Source organism: Periplaneta americana, chromosome 6 (genome assembly GCF_040183065.1).
Source record: "Periplaneta americana isolate PAMFEO1 chromosome 6, P.americana_PAMFEO1_priV1, whole genome shotgun sequence".
Lineage (NCBI taxonomy): Eukaryota > Metazoa > Arthropoda > Insecta > Blattodea > Blattidae > Periplaneta > Periplaneta americana.
Window position 1 is genome coordinate 69,905,998 of NC_091122.1, and position 18,470 is coordinate 69,924,467.

Sequence of the window (18,470 nt, forward strand, 5' to 3'; positions counted from 1 at the left end):
ATTCCTACTTGACATGATATGAACTGAGTTTCAATTTTATTGTATTTTATTAATTTTAATGACCACTGTTATAAAATTGACCAAAAACGTGTATTTTATCATTTAATGTTATAAATTTGGAAAAACTGGCTAGTTATGTTCTAAGCTTACCAAGTAGTAATGCTCATACAAAGAGGATGTTTCATCTCGTGAACAATGATTGGACAGATGTTCGAAACAAAAGCAAGACACATTTAATCAAATCAGAGCTTAAAACTGCTGTCGACTTCAACTGTTACGTGAGATAAAATCTGTCTCAAAATACTCTTAATTTAAGCCTAGCTGCCGAAGTGTAGAATGAATCTGTTTTTAGTAACTGAGTCTAATAATTTGTTTATTTTCTATGTGAAATTTTGTCGATTCCTTACTCTCCCGTATTTTTCTTCAAAAAAAGTTAGCAAACCTATTAGTAACATTGATCGTTCACTGCTGTGGGTAACGGTAAACATGCCTGACCGTGTACTAGCCGGCATAAGTTAAAATCCTGGTTGGAATAAGTTACCTGGTTGAGTTTTCCCTCAATCCAAATGCTAGATAATTTTCGGCTTTGGGCCCTGGACTTATTTCGCAGACATCTTCACCTTATTCAGACGCTATAAAATCATAGCAGTTATAAAGCGTCGTAAAATAACCAATAAAAATAATACTTACTGGCTTTTTAGGAACCCGGAGGTTCATTGCCGCCCTCACATAAGCCCGCCATTGGTCCCTATCCTGAGCAAGATTAATCCAGTCTCTATCATCATATCCCACCTCCCTCAAATACATTTTAATATTATCCTCCCATCTACGTCTTGGCCTCCCCACAGGTCTTTTTCCTTGCGGGCTTCCAACTAACACTCTGGATTCGCCCATACGTGCTACATGCCGTGCCCATCTCAAACGTCTGGATTTAATGTTCCTAATTATGTCAGGTGAAGAATACAATGCGTGCAGTTCTGTGTTGTGTAACTTTCTCCATTCTCCTGTAACTTCATCCCTATTAGCCCCAAATATTTTCCTAATCACTTTATTCTCAAACACCCTTAACCTATGTTCCTCTCTTTTCCGAGGCTTATTTGAAGGTTTCGTAACAAGCTGTTTTTTACGGTGATGGGTTATTATCCCTTCGCCCAACCCCCAAGCTGGAGGACCACCCCTCATCGGCTGTCCGCGACTGCTTATTCAATATAAAATTGATCATATTTTTCATCTTCAATGAAGTATGGACCAATGATGGCATGAGTGGACACAACAGCTCGTACTGCTTTCGCAATGGAATAATTTCTGTACATACTCATCCGTTTTTTTCTAAACGAAGAAATTACAATTTTGCTTATTGACATATCCACTGGGTAGCACATGACAATGTTGTCAGGCTACTACCAATTTCGGATATAATCAGGATTTTCATAAACTTTGACCAGAATAAGGCAGGCGTGCTTACAATGTTACAAGTGTGCTTCTTTTAGTTCTTGGAATAATTAGGCCTACCTGTATTCTGTATCAGCGCTCTTCATATCCACAATCATGTGTTTAATACTAGAATAATTTCAGTTGTCCTTTTTGAACCACCCTATATTTCGTTACTTCTTTCTTTCTGGGTTAAAGCTTTGTTACACGTTTATACGGCCGTTTTGAGAATGTGAAATTTATGGATACAAGTTTATTCCAGCCACCTATGAATTATACCACGGACCGCCACTGTTAAACACTGAATTCGACAATGACTTTTTCTTGTAACCGTGCCAGGCTGCGACAATAGGATCAGGGTGACAGAGGAAGTTGCGTCAGTCGCAGCAAGTGGATCAGAGTCACGCAATCGAGTCACATCCCTGCTCAGGTCACGGCTAAGTCAACGTCAGTGGCACGATCACGAACTGCTTCGTGTGAAAATGATGGTTAATAGCAACAAGCCTCTTACGAAATTAAACCTATCCTGGATATTTTTTACTCTATATCGATGTTTACTAAAATTCATATTTGGACTAAATGCTGATTCGTTTCACACTAAGAGCACAAGACGGAATCCCGCAACATAGTGTCGGCAATGCGCTAGATTTCTACCTGAACAAAAATGCATGATCTAATCCACTATCATAGGCTTAACGTACTGCACAGCCTTCTTTTTCAAACTGCACGTCTTTCCATATTCACCACTGATCAAATTTTCTCTTCCCAAGAATAATGGGTTGAGATTATACAGCATTTGACGTCATTCATTTTACCGTTACACCACAGTCTATTATATACAGTCACGAAGCTCAATACGTAGGGAATATGCATCCATAGATAGTTGCTAACCACTAGGATCGCTACTATCGCCTCATCACAGACAATGCGAAATAATACCGGCACAGTCTATTGTTCCTAGTACCTTCAACAACTCAAGCCTCGTGACTGTATATACTAGACTGTGGTTATACCACGTAAAGTTGAGCTGTTATAAGAATGATAACAGTTAATGAATAACTTATTAACTATATGCAGGAGAAACAAAGTACCTCAAGAAAACCTGCTCTCTTTGTGAAGAGAAAATTTAATTTGGATTCACTGGGATTTTAACTCGTATCTTCGACGTATAAAACCGTCCAGATAATCTTGTCAACGAATGTTACCTTACATTTCTAAGGACAATGCTAATTTGCTTATGAATCCAGCTCATGGTACGCAGTTGCAGGGATACATCATATTGATGAGTCAATTTAGTGAAGGTTTTGCCATTTTGAACTTACATTCTGCAATACTTTCATTTTTCCAGATGATGTACTTGTAACTATTTATAGATGAGGTGGTGAGATCTGGCATTTGAGCTGTGCGAGATGGGAAAGAATAAGCTATAAGAAAGGGAAATTTTTCATGATGGTTAATATTATACGAATCTACTGACACTGAAGTTCATCTCAGACTAAAAGTTGTGTCCCTCCTCCATACCCATTGGTGATATAGCCACGGCACATGATAAGGTGACAGGACTGGTCTTGCCTCCTCTACTGTATCTGGGACTAGGACGAGTGTAGACAGAAACTAAACAAAGACAAAGACTAAGACGTAGACAAGGATATAACAAACATAGAGACTAGGAAGTAGACAAGGACATGAAAGCACAAAGACTAGGATGTAGTTAAGGACATCGCAAACACAAAGACTAGAACGTAGACAAGGACATGACAAACACAAAGACTAGACCGTAGTGGTGATAGGTAAATTCTCCTTGACTAATACGTTTATGTAAATGATTGTTTGTTAAGTATTACAGTATTATTGAAATCACACTGAACACTGTCATAACTACATAAATTTTCGCATGTAAACACACGAAATCATTGACTATGGACACAGAGGCTTTATCTTTCACTAATATAATTATTATTAACTCTTCAACAACTTTACAAAAATGTTCTTTTTTCAGTTATTGATCAATAATTTTATTGCTGTTTTAGATTCAAGTTAAAAAATGTAGAGTATGAGCGCTAAAGATATAGAGGTTAGTCTAAAAGAACCTCTTAACAGAAGTCGGCAAACTTATTATCAAGATGACGACGTGGCTAACGAGAAAGACAGGCTTCGGCACGAATCGGAGTCACGTGATTATCATGGCCCAGTCATGGCCATCTTGACAATCGCCTAATATAAATACATGTTCAAAGTTCTAAAAAACAAAGGAATAGCTATATTAAACTCATGTTAAACGTGCATTTATATAACTAAACTTGTTTAATGTTAACCATGTTATGACTAAGAATGTTAGCCACGGATGACGAGATGTGACGTCATAGAATGCAACCCTCAAAAAGCGGGGAGTATCAGAGAGGAAGAAGGGGCATTTATATTTCGTTGGTTCTGTACAAAATGTCACATTTCTTTTAGTTCTACTGAACTATTGATAAATAATTTACATAAACTGAGTATTTACGCTGAAAAACAATTCTCTTTCATTTCATTTGAGTTCTTACTGTGTCACAAACGTCTAAAACAATTTTCACAAATTGCTACGATTGCTCCATTAGCAAGTAGCCTAAGATTTCGTCTGTTTAAGCTGGTCCTTCTTTTAAATTATACAATTTTAAGTAAAATACTGTCCAAGTCGGGAATCACATTCTACTTTCGTAAATTATTTCCAACGTTCTTTTACTAGTTGGAGGTATGAAATTCTAATAATAAAATAATAATTTATTAAAGGTTTTGGTACCTATTAACTAAAATATTTGTACAGCAGTGTTTCACCAGCAAATAGTATATCTTTACAGATCACAATTTTCGAGTTGCGATACTATTTAACTGGGATGCGAAATGGAAATACAACTGCTATGTTGACAGCAAATAAGCAAAACGATGGATATTTTGCTTTTAAGAGTACTATTTTTAATAAGTCTAAACCTGACAAATGATTGCATTGTGGTTCAAATGTGTCAGTCTCTAAATCCGCTTCTTCCAAGAAACTGACTCCTTCATTGCTTAACAAGTCAACAGGGTCAAGAGTTCAATATACTCTCCTTATGAAATGCGGGAAAAATCGTGTAATTATTGTCAATACTTGCTATTCTGTGTTTCCTTTGGGTTGTAACTCGTAACATTTGCCAAAGTAAAGAAAATTGAGATTAGTAAAATAAAATTTTCCAGTATGGGAATATTCCCTAGAAAATTTCTTCGTGCGTCCCAACACTTGGCCGTAGAGAAGGACATGAAAAACAGAACGATTAGGACGTAAACGAGGACATAACAGACTAGGATGTAGACGAAGATATGACATACACAAAAACTAGGCCATAGACAAGGACATGACAAACACAAAGACTAAACGAAGACAAAGACATAAAAAACCCAAAGACTGGGAAGTAGACAAGAACAATGATAAACACAAAGATGTAGAGAAGTGCGATGATAAACACAAAGATCTTGGCGAAGGATGATAACGAATAAAAAGACTATGGCATAGACAAAGACGATGAATAACCCAAAGACTTAGACGTAGGCAAGAATGAAAACAACACAAGGACGTGGATGATGACTAAAGACACGGAGGTAACGGTGATGACTTTGACAAAGATGAAGACGACCATGACAAAGACAAAGGTGGCGGTGACAACTTTAAGAAAGGCGTAGAAGATGACAATGACAAAATTGACAAAGAGGAAAACGACGCAGATGACAACAACAAAGATGAAGTCAACTGTGACGACTGTAAAAAGACGGAACGATGGCGGCGACGACTTTGACGACGAAGATGTTGGTGACGAGTTTAACAAAGACGAATATGATTATGACAATCGTGGCAAGGACAAAGAAGATGACGGTGACGACTAAGACAAAGTTGAAGACGAGTGTGACAACTATAACAAAAGAGACTATGACGAAACAAATAAGAAAATGACAACTATGAGAAAACGGTGGCAGCTTTGATGAAGACTAACAGAGTGATGAACATTACAAAGACGAATACGACGATGACGACCACGACAAAGGAGAAGATGGCGGTGGCAACTACGACAAAAAAAATTTGACAAAAAATTTTTAACAACTGAAACAAATAAGGGTTCTATGTTAGAAGCGAAGACGAAGTTGGCGAATGTTTGTATGATGTATGTACGAGTATGTGTATGTATTTATTCACACTCCAAATGGGTATATACCCGGTGGCAGTGGTAACTAATTATACTCAATAATGAGAATTAATAATATACACAACTAATAAAAATACAATTAATAATAATATTAATAATAATTCATGCTAATAAATAATAATAATAATAATAATAATAATAATACTAATAATAATAATAATCATCATCATCATAATAATAATAACAGCAAGGAGCATCCTAAATTAAATGAAGCACGATCACTTAAAATAACATTTAAAGTAAATCTAATTTGTATCTTAACCCTAAGTTCCAACTAAAACCCACGAGTATGATATGTTCATACCTGCACAAGTACCTTTCAGCACTACACGTATTTCGCTGTCAACTCACTCACTGCACTAGAATTACGACACATTCCACTGATTCTATCCTGATTTCACTAACACTTAAAAAACATTTCACTGTTCAAATACTTTTCACTGCCACTATAATCTATAAAACTTCACTGACACAAACACACTTCACTTACACAACACACTTCACTGACACAACACAATTGTTCACTGATAAAACACTTCAAATAACAAAATATCAATTACACTCTTTAAATAGTGTGTATAATATACTACCGTCTATTAGTAAAGTCCTTAAGCTTATTTTTAAATACATTTTTGGTTGTTGGCAAAGCCTTTAGTAAGTCTGCAGGTAAAGCATTCCAGTCCCTGATAGTACGATTGAGAAAAGAAAACTTTCCAGCGTCCGTCCTCTATCTCTTTCCCTCAATTTATATGAGTGGTCGTTCCTTGAAGAGTAATTTGGCGGCTGCAACCTATTTTTTATTTTTCTCCAGGCGAAAGTGACTGTGACAAGTCTGATGAAAATGATCATCATATTGGCGAGTATAATAAAGACGAATACATTAGTGACGACTATGACGAAGTACAAAATGACGGCGATGATTACAAAAAAGTCGTAGATGATAATAATTTCGATGAAGACGACGAAGACGATAAAATGATTATTTCTTAGTTTCTCTGATGACCTACGTGTTTCTGAAAGTCTTGCCCTGTTAAGTTCTATAAATAAGAGAATTTCTATTTTTACGTAATTATGTAGCTCACGAGTTTAACATTACACATTCGCCGGTTGGAAGGCATACTGTTATATTTCTCTTGGTAGCGAACTGGTACTTTGATCGTTAAAACACGAGTTTAATTGCTTGCTTTTAGGATATTCGTAAGATTCTCATATGGACAAACACGACCTGAATGATATGTGAGAGTGCACGATCGCAGGATGTTTCCTCGAACAGTTGTGACGTAATAGCGAAGTCACGTTGACTGATGGACGAGAAGACAGTTTTCGGGTAACGAAATGATTTTGTTCTCTCTATTCGTGTGGATGAATTTCGCAGAAACTATTTATTAGTGTGTGGGTGAGAGTGTACCAAAGGCCTCACATAACGATAACTAATAATAACAGTTTGGTAGAAATAATAATATTAATTCTGGTTTTGTTGGCGTTGTATAAAGAAAGCACGGAGAAGCCGGCCGAAAGAAATGCAATGTTTGACACACGACGCATGAAGCGGATTCGTGCCTCGGTGAGATTATTGTTTTGTTTTTCGTATCGTGTTGCGGCGGTATCTATTTGAAATGTCCGTGTATAGTGCATGGAAACAATAAATCAAGAAACAAAGACTGATATTATTTGTTCAACTTCTCGTCTTAAGGGGTTACGTACAGTTTACAGCAGTACAATTTTTGGAAATAATCAACTTTTTTTCCTCCATTACTGTATCTTGTATAATAATGAAAATTAGTAGGAGTAAAACACTGTCCTTCTGCTATATGAAAAAAAAATTACGATTTAAGACAATTACTTATATATATATATATATATATATATATATATATATATTCCAAAATTAAAAATGGTGGCAGTTCACTGTGCAGTGATGAAGCGTTTCCCTCATAACTCATAAACTTGTTACCTTTTTTATGTTCTCTCTCTCTCTTTTATTTTATTGCTGAAACTCATGTTTACAATATCATGCTGTTTCAACTACATTCCTTAATAAATAATTTGTTTTTATTTTGTGTTAGAAGAAAATACTGATATTTCACCATTTTTCAAACGAATTTATTTTTATCAGACAATCTATCAAAGGTAGAGGAGAGATCTTGCATAGTATTGTTGATATGACATGTATAAATACACACAAGAAATTTCATCACAGAATGTGGGATAGTTTTTTAGTTATCTGGGAAATGCTTCATCACTGCAAAACGAACTGAATTTTTATAAAAAAAAAATTGGAAGATAGGTGAAGTTATATCCCTCTTTAAAAAAGGAAATAGATTAGATAGTAAAAATTACAGAGGTATCAGTTTATTGAACTCCACTTATAAATTATACGCGAAATTTATAAATAATAGATTGAAGATTATATCTAACACACTTTTAGAAGAAGAACAAGCAGGGTTTAGAAAAGGAAGATCTTGTAGTGATAATGTGTTTATTATAAAGAGACTGATCGAAAAGAGAAGAGAATTTAACTTACCAACGTATTTACTGTTTGTTGATTTTGAAAAGGCCTTCGACAGAGTGAATAGAACCAAACTATGGGCAATAATGAAAGAACGAGAATATCCGCATCATCTAATAAAATCAATCCAAAGCTTATATGAAGAAACCAAAATAGTAATAAAAGCAGATAAAAAAAAGTCAGAAGAAATTTTAATAAATCAAGGAGTTAGACAAGAGTGCAGTCTATCGCGCACTCTTTTTAATATATATATATATATATATATATATATATATATATATATATATATATTGACGACATTATGAAACAGTAGAAAATGTTAACACACAAAGGCTTTAGATTGAATAATGATACAATTATTAACAACTTAATTTTTGCTGACGATTTAGTCTTACTACATTATGACGAAGATTTATTGCAACTGGCTGCCCATAAATTAAATGAAATATGTAAAGATTATAATCTCAAAATTTCGATAAATAAAACAAAGATGATGGCTTTTAGTGGAAAAAACCCTCTACGCGCAAAAATAATCATTGATGACCAAATGATTGAACAAGTATCCCACTATAAATATTTAGGATGTGATATTAGCTATGGATATGATAAGGATATTGAATATAAAATCAATCAGTTCCAAGCTATTTGTGGCACAATAAATAGAACGTTGAATAATAAAGCCCACAAACAAACAAAATTAAAATTCTATAAAACAATGGCAGTTCCTGCCCTCCTATATTGGAGTGAATCTTGGATTACCACTACTAAACATGAAAGTAAAATCCAGGCAGCTGAGATGAAGTTTTTAAGGAGAGTAAAGGGGTGTACTAGAATGGACCAGATAAGAAACGAGGATATCCGTGAAGAACTGCACATCTACTCCATAAAAGAAAAGATAACTAACAATAAGGAACAATGGAAAGAACATATAGAAAGAATGGCAGAGAGTAGATTACCAAAGAGAATACAAAACTACTTCCCAAGAGGAAGAAGAGATGTTGAACGTCCTCGGAAGAGATGGTCCTAGATCTATTAGTGAAGACGGAACAGGCAATTAATGCCTAAACCAGGAAGTGAAGAAGAAGAAGACGAAGAAGAAGAAGAAGAAGGAGAAGAAAAAATATGTAAATAATTTGTTTAAATCGTAAAAATATTTTTTTTTTCATATAGCAGAAGTACAGTATTTTAAACATACCAATTGTCATTATTGTACAAATACAGTAATGGAGAAAAAAATGTTGAATATTTCCAAAATTTTACTGTTGTAAGCTGTACCTAACCCCTTAACATTATTTCTCAGAGGTGATGTTTTTAAAAATGTCTCAACTTCGTTCTTTAATTGGGTAATGTTATTAATCCTATAAAGCAACAACAACAACAACAACAGACAAATTATTACAGGAGATTTCAGTTAATGGTATTATTTTTACTCAATTGAAGGATTGATAGCAAAAACCGGACAAGTACAAACATTCAAATTTTGAGCATATTACATTTCCCTCCACTTCATATCAAGCGGCATCTATTGACATAACAAGATTCTACAAAAACCGGATTTTTATCATTGAAATGAGTGTTTCAAAATATAGCTTTTCTGAAAAAAAAAAACGGATTAGTCCAACATCTTTCTAGCAAAAGACGAACAAGTCACAAACTTTTCCGGTTCTTGTTGGAAAATATCATGAAGATGGCAGTAGTGTTGTCTTATTAGTTTTTATTTTCGCTATTATTAATTAAATATTTCCATTTACAAATGAATAATCATCAAAATCAACCAGGTCCAAATATGCAATGGCCAAAGAAGAAGAGGAAAGAAAAGAAGGAAGACAAAATAAGAAGTTATAGGTGAAGAACATGTTGGCAAATTGATTCCAATACGTTTGAAAACAGCTATAATAATTTGTTTATACATCTTGATTACACAACTTTTAACACTATATCACTTCGGAATATGTATTAGGGCCTAGGTATATGTCTTTCTCGTGTTAAATTTTACCGTACATGGTTAACAATATTCGGCCTGCTATTGGCTATCTTCTGAACTGGTTGTTGCTGGTCTTGGCACCTTTTGTTTTGTTTCCTGTGGAGGGTGTAGGCCTATTTGTGTAGTGTAATGCAGAGTCAAAGAGTGTGTGTGTTCTGAAATTGAGTTGTTTGTTGAGAATTTCATTTGGATGTGTTTTTGTGTGTCTGTATATTTCGTATTGTTCTAGTGCGTGTAGTTTCTGGCTTTTTAGTTGAATGTGTAGAATTTCCATGTCTGTGTTGAGGTCTCTGTAGGCACCAAGACCAGCAACAACCAGTTCTGAAGATGGCTAATAGCAGGCCGAAACATGTTAACAAGGTACGCTAAAATTTAACACGAGATACACATATAATACACATTCCGAATATTTTTTTTATTGAGCATAGTTATTGTGTTGTTATTAGAATAATTATTTTTCCGAACTTGATATACCTGACGTGCCAAGAATTCAAAGGCCGAAGGACACAAATTTAGAAAGAGAAAAATATGAACATAACAATATTGTTTTTCTTGTTCAGGATATCATTCCAACATTAAGTTTTTAATTTTATAAAATATTTATTTCTATGTTGATACAGTTAACAATATGAATGAAATGATTTTATTTACTTTTTCTCAATCAATGTGTGTACATATAAAATTTTCTACAAAAAATGGATGTGACCAAATGTTTTTTTTTTTTTCAAGAAACCGTATAAAAGGGAACAGTGAAACTTTTTTACGAAAGTTGGTATATATGTGAGATACTTATATAAAATATTGTATGTGAGGGACAGTTTTTTTCGTTTTCTGAAAAGTTAATATTTTGGACTTATCCGGTTTTTGCTTTCAACCCTTCAATTTTTGAAGTCCTGAAACAAGTCCGTATGACTAGCGTAACTAGTTGAGCAGACCAAGTTTCCAATCTCGATGAAAAATTTAGACTCATTTCGTTCCTATTTCGTTCAGACAACCTTGTCAACGAATGTTGCTTTACATTTCTAAGGACAATGCTAATTTGCTTATAAATCCAGCTCATGGTACACAGCTGCATTTTTAACCCAAATATTTAACTTATAGGCTACTGATCAATAAGTTAATTCTCAAACTTAATTGTTTCTTATCTAACTGAACTTTAACGTGTAAGGAAAGTGCCCGACGAGCACAAAGTAGGGCCTAAGTGGTTTTCGAAATAATTATGTGATACGTAGGCTATGCTGTCCGTACATACTGCACATGATTTACAGCGTCAGTTTTACTTGCAGCTGAAGCGAGTTAATGACTTGATGAGACAGCGTTAAGATGATCTTTGAAGTAGAGAACTACAACAGTGAAATGTACTCAATTTCTCTTATTAAATGTCTGCTGAAATTCAGGATGTCATCTTCTTCGTATCGTAATAAATTATCAAATCTTTTTTTTATTTTTTCTACCGGGCGTCTTGCCAGATGAGGTAAGTAAAGTTCAAAACGTCTGTATACTAAATGTCAAAGTAGCATGTAATTGAATTGTAAGTTCGTATTAGCAATGTGAAATCTTTTAACTTCTGATTAACCGGTCATTCAGATCGCAAAATCTTGTAATGTTAGACAAAAGAGACGAAGAAAGTGTCTCCTCTCACTGAAATACAACATTTAGGCCTACTTTACTGTCATAAACCTCGATAGCAGACAGGAATGTTCAAGAAAAAAACTGTGCAGAGAGATCTGCGAGTAAATAATTACCTGCACTATAAATCCTTTCTTCACAATACAGTATATTCTATGTAAAAAATTTCTTCTTTTGTAGCTCACACAATTTCTGAAAATCTTTTATTTAAGACCTTACCGAATTTTTGTTCCCCGAATCCTAACATACATATAGGATGGAAGTGAAATAGCCTTGCAGATTTCCAGAGCGAATAGTATGTAACAAAAAACTAATATAATATTGGTGGAAAGTTCATAGTTTTTTTTCAGAAAAAAAGTTGTTTTCGCAAATGTTTAACAATCTCTTATTCGATAACTATCGTGATTTTTGCCCAAATCGATAGGAAATCTAGTAAATAATAATTTATCCCTCTGGCGTATTTCAATAGCGTACACGGTTTTCGTGTAAATTTAATTAAAAGAAAATTAAATTGAAATCATTGTTCGAAGCGAACACGTGGCAACGTCTTGACAGCTTACGTGCGGAGACTCGCAGAGTTCGTTGACCTCTTTCATCTGTGTACGAGTACAGTATTTTAGCGACGAAGTTGCCGGACTGCTGAAAATTCAAACTTAATTTTCTAATTAACCGTACATTTAAAAACAAAACGTAATATAGATTTTCTATTCATTTACGTGTACAGTTCTCATCTGTGGAGTAACGGTTAGTGCGTCTGGCCGCGAAACCAGATGGCCCGGGTTCGATTCCCGGTCGGGACAAGTTACCTGGTTGAGATTTTTTCCGAGGTTTTCCCTCAAACCAATATGAGCAAATGCTAGGTATATCGGTATTGGACCCCGGATTCATTTCACCGGCATTATCACCTTCGTTTCATTCAGACGCTAAATAACCTAAGATGTTGATAAAGCGTCGTAAAATAGCCTACTAAAAAATTACGTGTACCCTATAGTCTCTTTCAATCTCCAAGATTATTTCTCTTTCACTCATTATATGTATGTATGTATGTATGTATGTATGTATGTATGTATGTATGTAAGTGTATTTAGGTCTAATTATCGTTCTATCGGTTTGTTTCTCTGTCTGTCTGGAAGCAAATTTATTCATATTTCTAACTGCCTGTTGCAGTGTCTGTAAACATATGGTATTCATTCTTTCATCCATCTATTTATCTTATATTAACGCATTAGTCTTTTATTTGTTTTGTCTTATTCCGCCGTAAGTACATTACACGATTACCCATGTATAATGTATAGGACTCCCCATTCATCCAAATATCCACATACTTGTTCATCCGTCTTTGTGTGTTTGCATTTCTCTATGCATTTATTCATATTCGCCTCTAAACTTAACGCACCATCTCGTCATCTAGATGAGGGATGCAAACCTGTGCTACAATTGTGGCACACGTCACAAGTATATTATGTATTCAGTGTGCTTGAGGAATGTCACAGATACGTAATTCAAGGCGGGGGGGATTGTGAACGGAAAACAAATCCTTTTCTCATACTTTCACCCCTCTCTTTCCCCGCTCTGCATCCCTGATCCAGATATTAAGTGCTTTTGTCTAAATGGTGACTTATTCATTTCTTCGATTATCTGTTTACATGATGTATATCCATTCATTTTTCTTTTACTCACATGAAAATGTAACTATTTATTAATCTGTTAACCCGTAACGTAATTCGGTTTATTCATTCGCCCGTTACTCGTGTGTATGTCAGTTTATTAATTAATTGGCTAATCCGTAAAAATAGCATAGGTCTATCTATTCATTCACCTATTAATCTGTACATAAATAGGTATATGTATATATATATATATATATATATATATATATATATATATATACACACACACACACACACACACATACACATACACACTGTATATTATACTGTTCTATTCACTTATCTGTTAACTTGTACATTGGCTGGTCAGTTCACTTATCGGTTAATACCTATGTTTCGGTCTATTTATTTATCCATTCTTTGGTTTGCTCATACATCGGGTCGTTTTATTTCTTCTTTCATCTATAAATTATTGTAGATGTCAGTGTACTCATTCATTCATACATTAATTCGACTTCCTTTGTATCCCTTTTTATTCATCATTTAATCAGTTAATGTGCTACATTATTCATGCATCTATAAATCAGTATATAATATATTATGTTCTCTTTTTCAATCATCCGATAATTCATTAGAATTTCGGTCTATTTATTTCTCCGTTCGTCCTTATACAATCATGTCGGTATATTCATTCTCTTTTAACCCTTATGTATGTCGCTATTCATTCATCAGTGTGTGTATCTTTCCGGTCTAGTAATTCTTCCACTTATTCTTACATCCTGTATGTCAGTGCATTCTTTAGGTCTAATTTGTTAGTTCTATAAGCGTCGGTCTATTTATTCCTCCGTTCATCCTTATACATGTCCGCATATTAATTCATTAGTTATTCCTGATCTACATATGTGTCCCTTTTTCATGCATCCATTAATCAGTATGTGTATCGCAACATTCATCTCATCATCTGTATGTGTACCACTCTATTCATTCCTTCCTTTATTCTTATGTCTGTGCATTAATACTTATGTTTGCAGTTATTCTGTTTTCAGTTTATCAGTAAGTTTGTCGCTGTATTCATTTAACCGGTTATTCTTATGTACGCATGTTAGCCAGATTGTTTCTTCGTTCAACATTATACATCGTCGTTGTATCCATTCATTCGTATTCATTTAATCCATGGGCATGTCTTCACGTCTACCATTCTATTCATGTGTCAAACCGTTAATGTGTTTATATTCCACAAATATGGCTTTAAGATATAGCTCCCTGTGAAGCTTAATTGAATAATTTCAAGGGAAAAATTGTTCCGGGGCCGAGTATCGAATCCGGAACCTTTCGCTGAGCGTGCCAACGCTCTACCGACTGAGCCACCCAGGAACTGTAACCAACACCGGCTCAATTTTTCCCTTTACACCCACATACCACAAGTGGGCTGACAAGACGTCAGAACCCAACACTGAGTGTCTGTATTCTGTCATTAATCTACCAATCCGTTAATTCATCAGAGCTTTTATATTTATTCATACATTCATCCGCCTATAAATTATGTCTACTCTGATTCTTTTATTTTTGTCCATTCAGTTTTCATCCGTTTTTATGTCCTTTCATTAATTAATTCACCAATATTGACATCCATAAGCACATAATTATATTCTGACATATACCGGATAGTATTTAATTCTCCCCCACAAGAAGGCTTGCCATTTGACTCAGGATTGCACCATAATATAGTGTTTAGAATACTGAAATACAACAAATTTCATTCATACCATATTCATCTCCATCAGGAACTTGGGGGAAATGACTTCCAGACTCGTGTTGATTTCTGCACCTGGTTTCTAAACACGGACTGTGATTTCGAGCTCAGAATTCTGTGCACTGTTGAGGCAACTTTCAAGAGTAATGGTCAGGTGAATCTCTACAATGCCCATTACTGGTCTCTGGTTAATCCACACTGGCTACATGAAGTGGATTACCAGCACGTGCGGAGCCTCAACACATGGTGTGGCCTCCTCAGACACCGAGTCACAGGACCATACTTTTTTGAGGAGAACTTGAATGGTAGAACGCACGCTTCCTCCGAAACATTATGCACCAGTTGCTTCATGATGTTCCCCTTGCGTTTCTGTTAATGATGTGGCATCAGCAGGACGGCTGTATGGCTCACTTTTCACGTAGGACTCGACGAGTTATTAACCAGTTATTTCCCCTACGATAGATTGGACGAGGAGGACCAGTAGCTTGGCCAGCCCGATATCCTGACTTCGCTCCAAATGATTTCTTCTTGTGGGAGAGAATTAAATACATGTTCTACCAGGTGCGTACAACTAGAGAAGACATGAAACAAAGAATTAGAGACGCTTGTGGGTCTCTCAGCTGTGCTGAAGTGCAATCACGGATGTTAGAAGGTGATCAGAACATTGTTTAGCACAGGGTGGCTTAAATTTTGAACACTTACTATGAAGAGTGTACGTACATAAACAACATACATTATTTCTCAGAAGATACCATTTTTTGTTGCTTTGTGAGTAAACAATAAAAGTTAGCGAAAAAAAGTTTCAGTAGAAGTTGTTTCTTTTTAAAAAACAGTTTCCAATGGTACCGTCAATAACTCATGTTCTCATTTGAAATTTCGAAGCTGACCACAGGTAGCGCTACTTCCGGTTTCTTACGGGAAATGGTACTACCACCAATCGATTCTTTACATAGGTGTTGGTTATCAAATTTTTTATGAACAACTAGTATTACATAGTTTTCGAGAAAAAAGGTTGATATGGGTGGTGTGAAAGACTAAGTATAATATTCGTTTATCCATTCATATCTCAACAACAAACTGAATTTCTCACGAAATTAGGGCTCCGGGCTCTGGGGCTTATCAGGCTGGTAAATTTGATTTTGATTCTTATAGCCTTATTCCGGGGGTGTTCAATTAATTAATTCGTGTATTCTTATTCTGCATTGAATTCAAAATATTCCTTCTTTTATGTGAGTTTTGAGCAAAATTTGAATTAGCAAACAATTTCGCCCCAAATAGTTGCTACTTGATCATCAGCTATTAAGTCTGATTATTAGAGCCGTGCCTTTGGACACCTAAACGCTCCAAGCAACCCGCAGTAGTGTACGTGTATATAGAGTACAGCTCAGTGGCACCACCCCTCATCTGCACAGTTGCGTTCTGCTGTTGAGTGAATGAAGTACGCGGTCAACAAGCCAAAACAAACCAAAGGTAGGCGTTTGACGATCAGTGCTCTGATAGAAGAATTTGGTAACGAGTATTTCATGCAGAAAGAAGAAGACATTGTCTGTAAGGTATGCAACATAGAAATAAAAACCAACAAACGGAATTTTATAGAGAAACATTGCAACACGAAAACACATGTGACACGCATGAAAGAATTGTCAACAAAGCATGAAAACGTGCCTTCCACTTCCGACTTTCCCACTAATCGGTCTGAATTTTACAATGACTTGTATAAAATGTTGGTATTGGCGGATATTCCATTTGAAAAGATCAAAAGTAGCCACTTTCAAGAATTCATGGAAAAATATACAGAAATAAAACTTTTTTTTGCAACAACATTACATAGATATCACTTACTGCCCTACTATGAAAATATGGCAGCTCGTATAAGGGAATCTTAAAATGTTTATGATAATTCATTGTAATGCATAGACGCACACAAAGTTCGTAGAAGATATAGTTTTGTTTAATGAGATGTATGTCTTTTCAACTAATAATTCCAACTTGTACGACGTCTACACTATGTAACTGCAATATATTTATTATAAAAATATTTGTTTGACTTAAAATAAATAGTTTATTCTTACTAGGTCTTAAAAATAATATGTCCATGGGTGGGCAACTCGTGCTCTCAAAGTGTCAACACTACCGCAGTCAGGTAGAACGAACTCTGTACTATTTGTAGTGTCTGTATGCGGTATTGTAAGACACAAGTTTGCTCGCGCCTGCAGTAAGTAGCGGCTCGTTTTGAGTGAAAAGCAAAATAATCACCAGATCATTACCCTTTAGTGATGAAGCGAAAGAGAAAGATTTTTTATTTAGAAGGGAGGTAAAGTTTGTATTATGTTCCGTTACACTTTCTTACGCATGATATTTTATGTTACAAATAAACACAGTGAAGATTTTAGACCTAATTTAGAACAGCTAAAGTTAAAAATGGGATATCAACAAGGTGAGACTGATATCAAATATCGTTAGCACATTGTGCGTGGGAGTTACAGAATTGCACGACATTATGATCGACTAGCTAAGAGCACTTATGGATAAATTTGAAATGTGGCAGTATCATGTAAAATATAGACTTCACTTTTTTAACTATAAACTATCTTGAAGAGTGATAAGAAAGTCTTCTTATCAAATATAATATCCTACTTCAGGCTCTACATTAGATCCACTGGTAAGTTTGGAGAAACAGTGACAATTGACAAGGAATCGAGATTTTTCTGAAATTCTTTTAGCTACAGCCGATAGAAAATCCTGAAAGTTTATAGCTTAAGTTTATAAATCTACAGAATAGCACGCCACTCAGATTCCAGCGAAATCAGGAATGGAACTATTCGTAAAGCTGCCTAAGTCAGAATTTCCAAATATATTCTTTACTTCCACATTATGTGCTTGAGGTAGAGTTTAATACAAGAAAGAAGTGTAAAAGCTGTCAATATACGGAAAGAGCACAGAAGTAAGTTTATTTCATTTCCCGTGACATGTAAAAAATTACTTCCTTGAATTTGTAATTGTTTGCGAATACAGACTTACCTTTCTGAGAACAGAGGAATACTCTTTAATAAATAAAGACTTGAATTCTCGCTTTCTATGTTTAAAATTAGACATACGAGTATAAGAACTGTTAACAAATAGTGAATAATAAATAAGTATTGCAACTTTATTTGTTGTATATTGAAAAGGTTGTATTCAGTTTGTATCTCCAGTACTAAACTAATTTACAAAGCTAGGAAATAATATAATTTTATTATGTGTGTTTAGGTACAGTCTGTCTAAAATTACTGTAATTATTGTACCATGCGTCATTCTGAAATTCAAATCATGGAGTAGATATCACGACCACCTGCATGAGCCG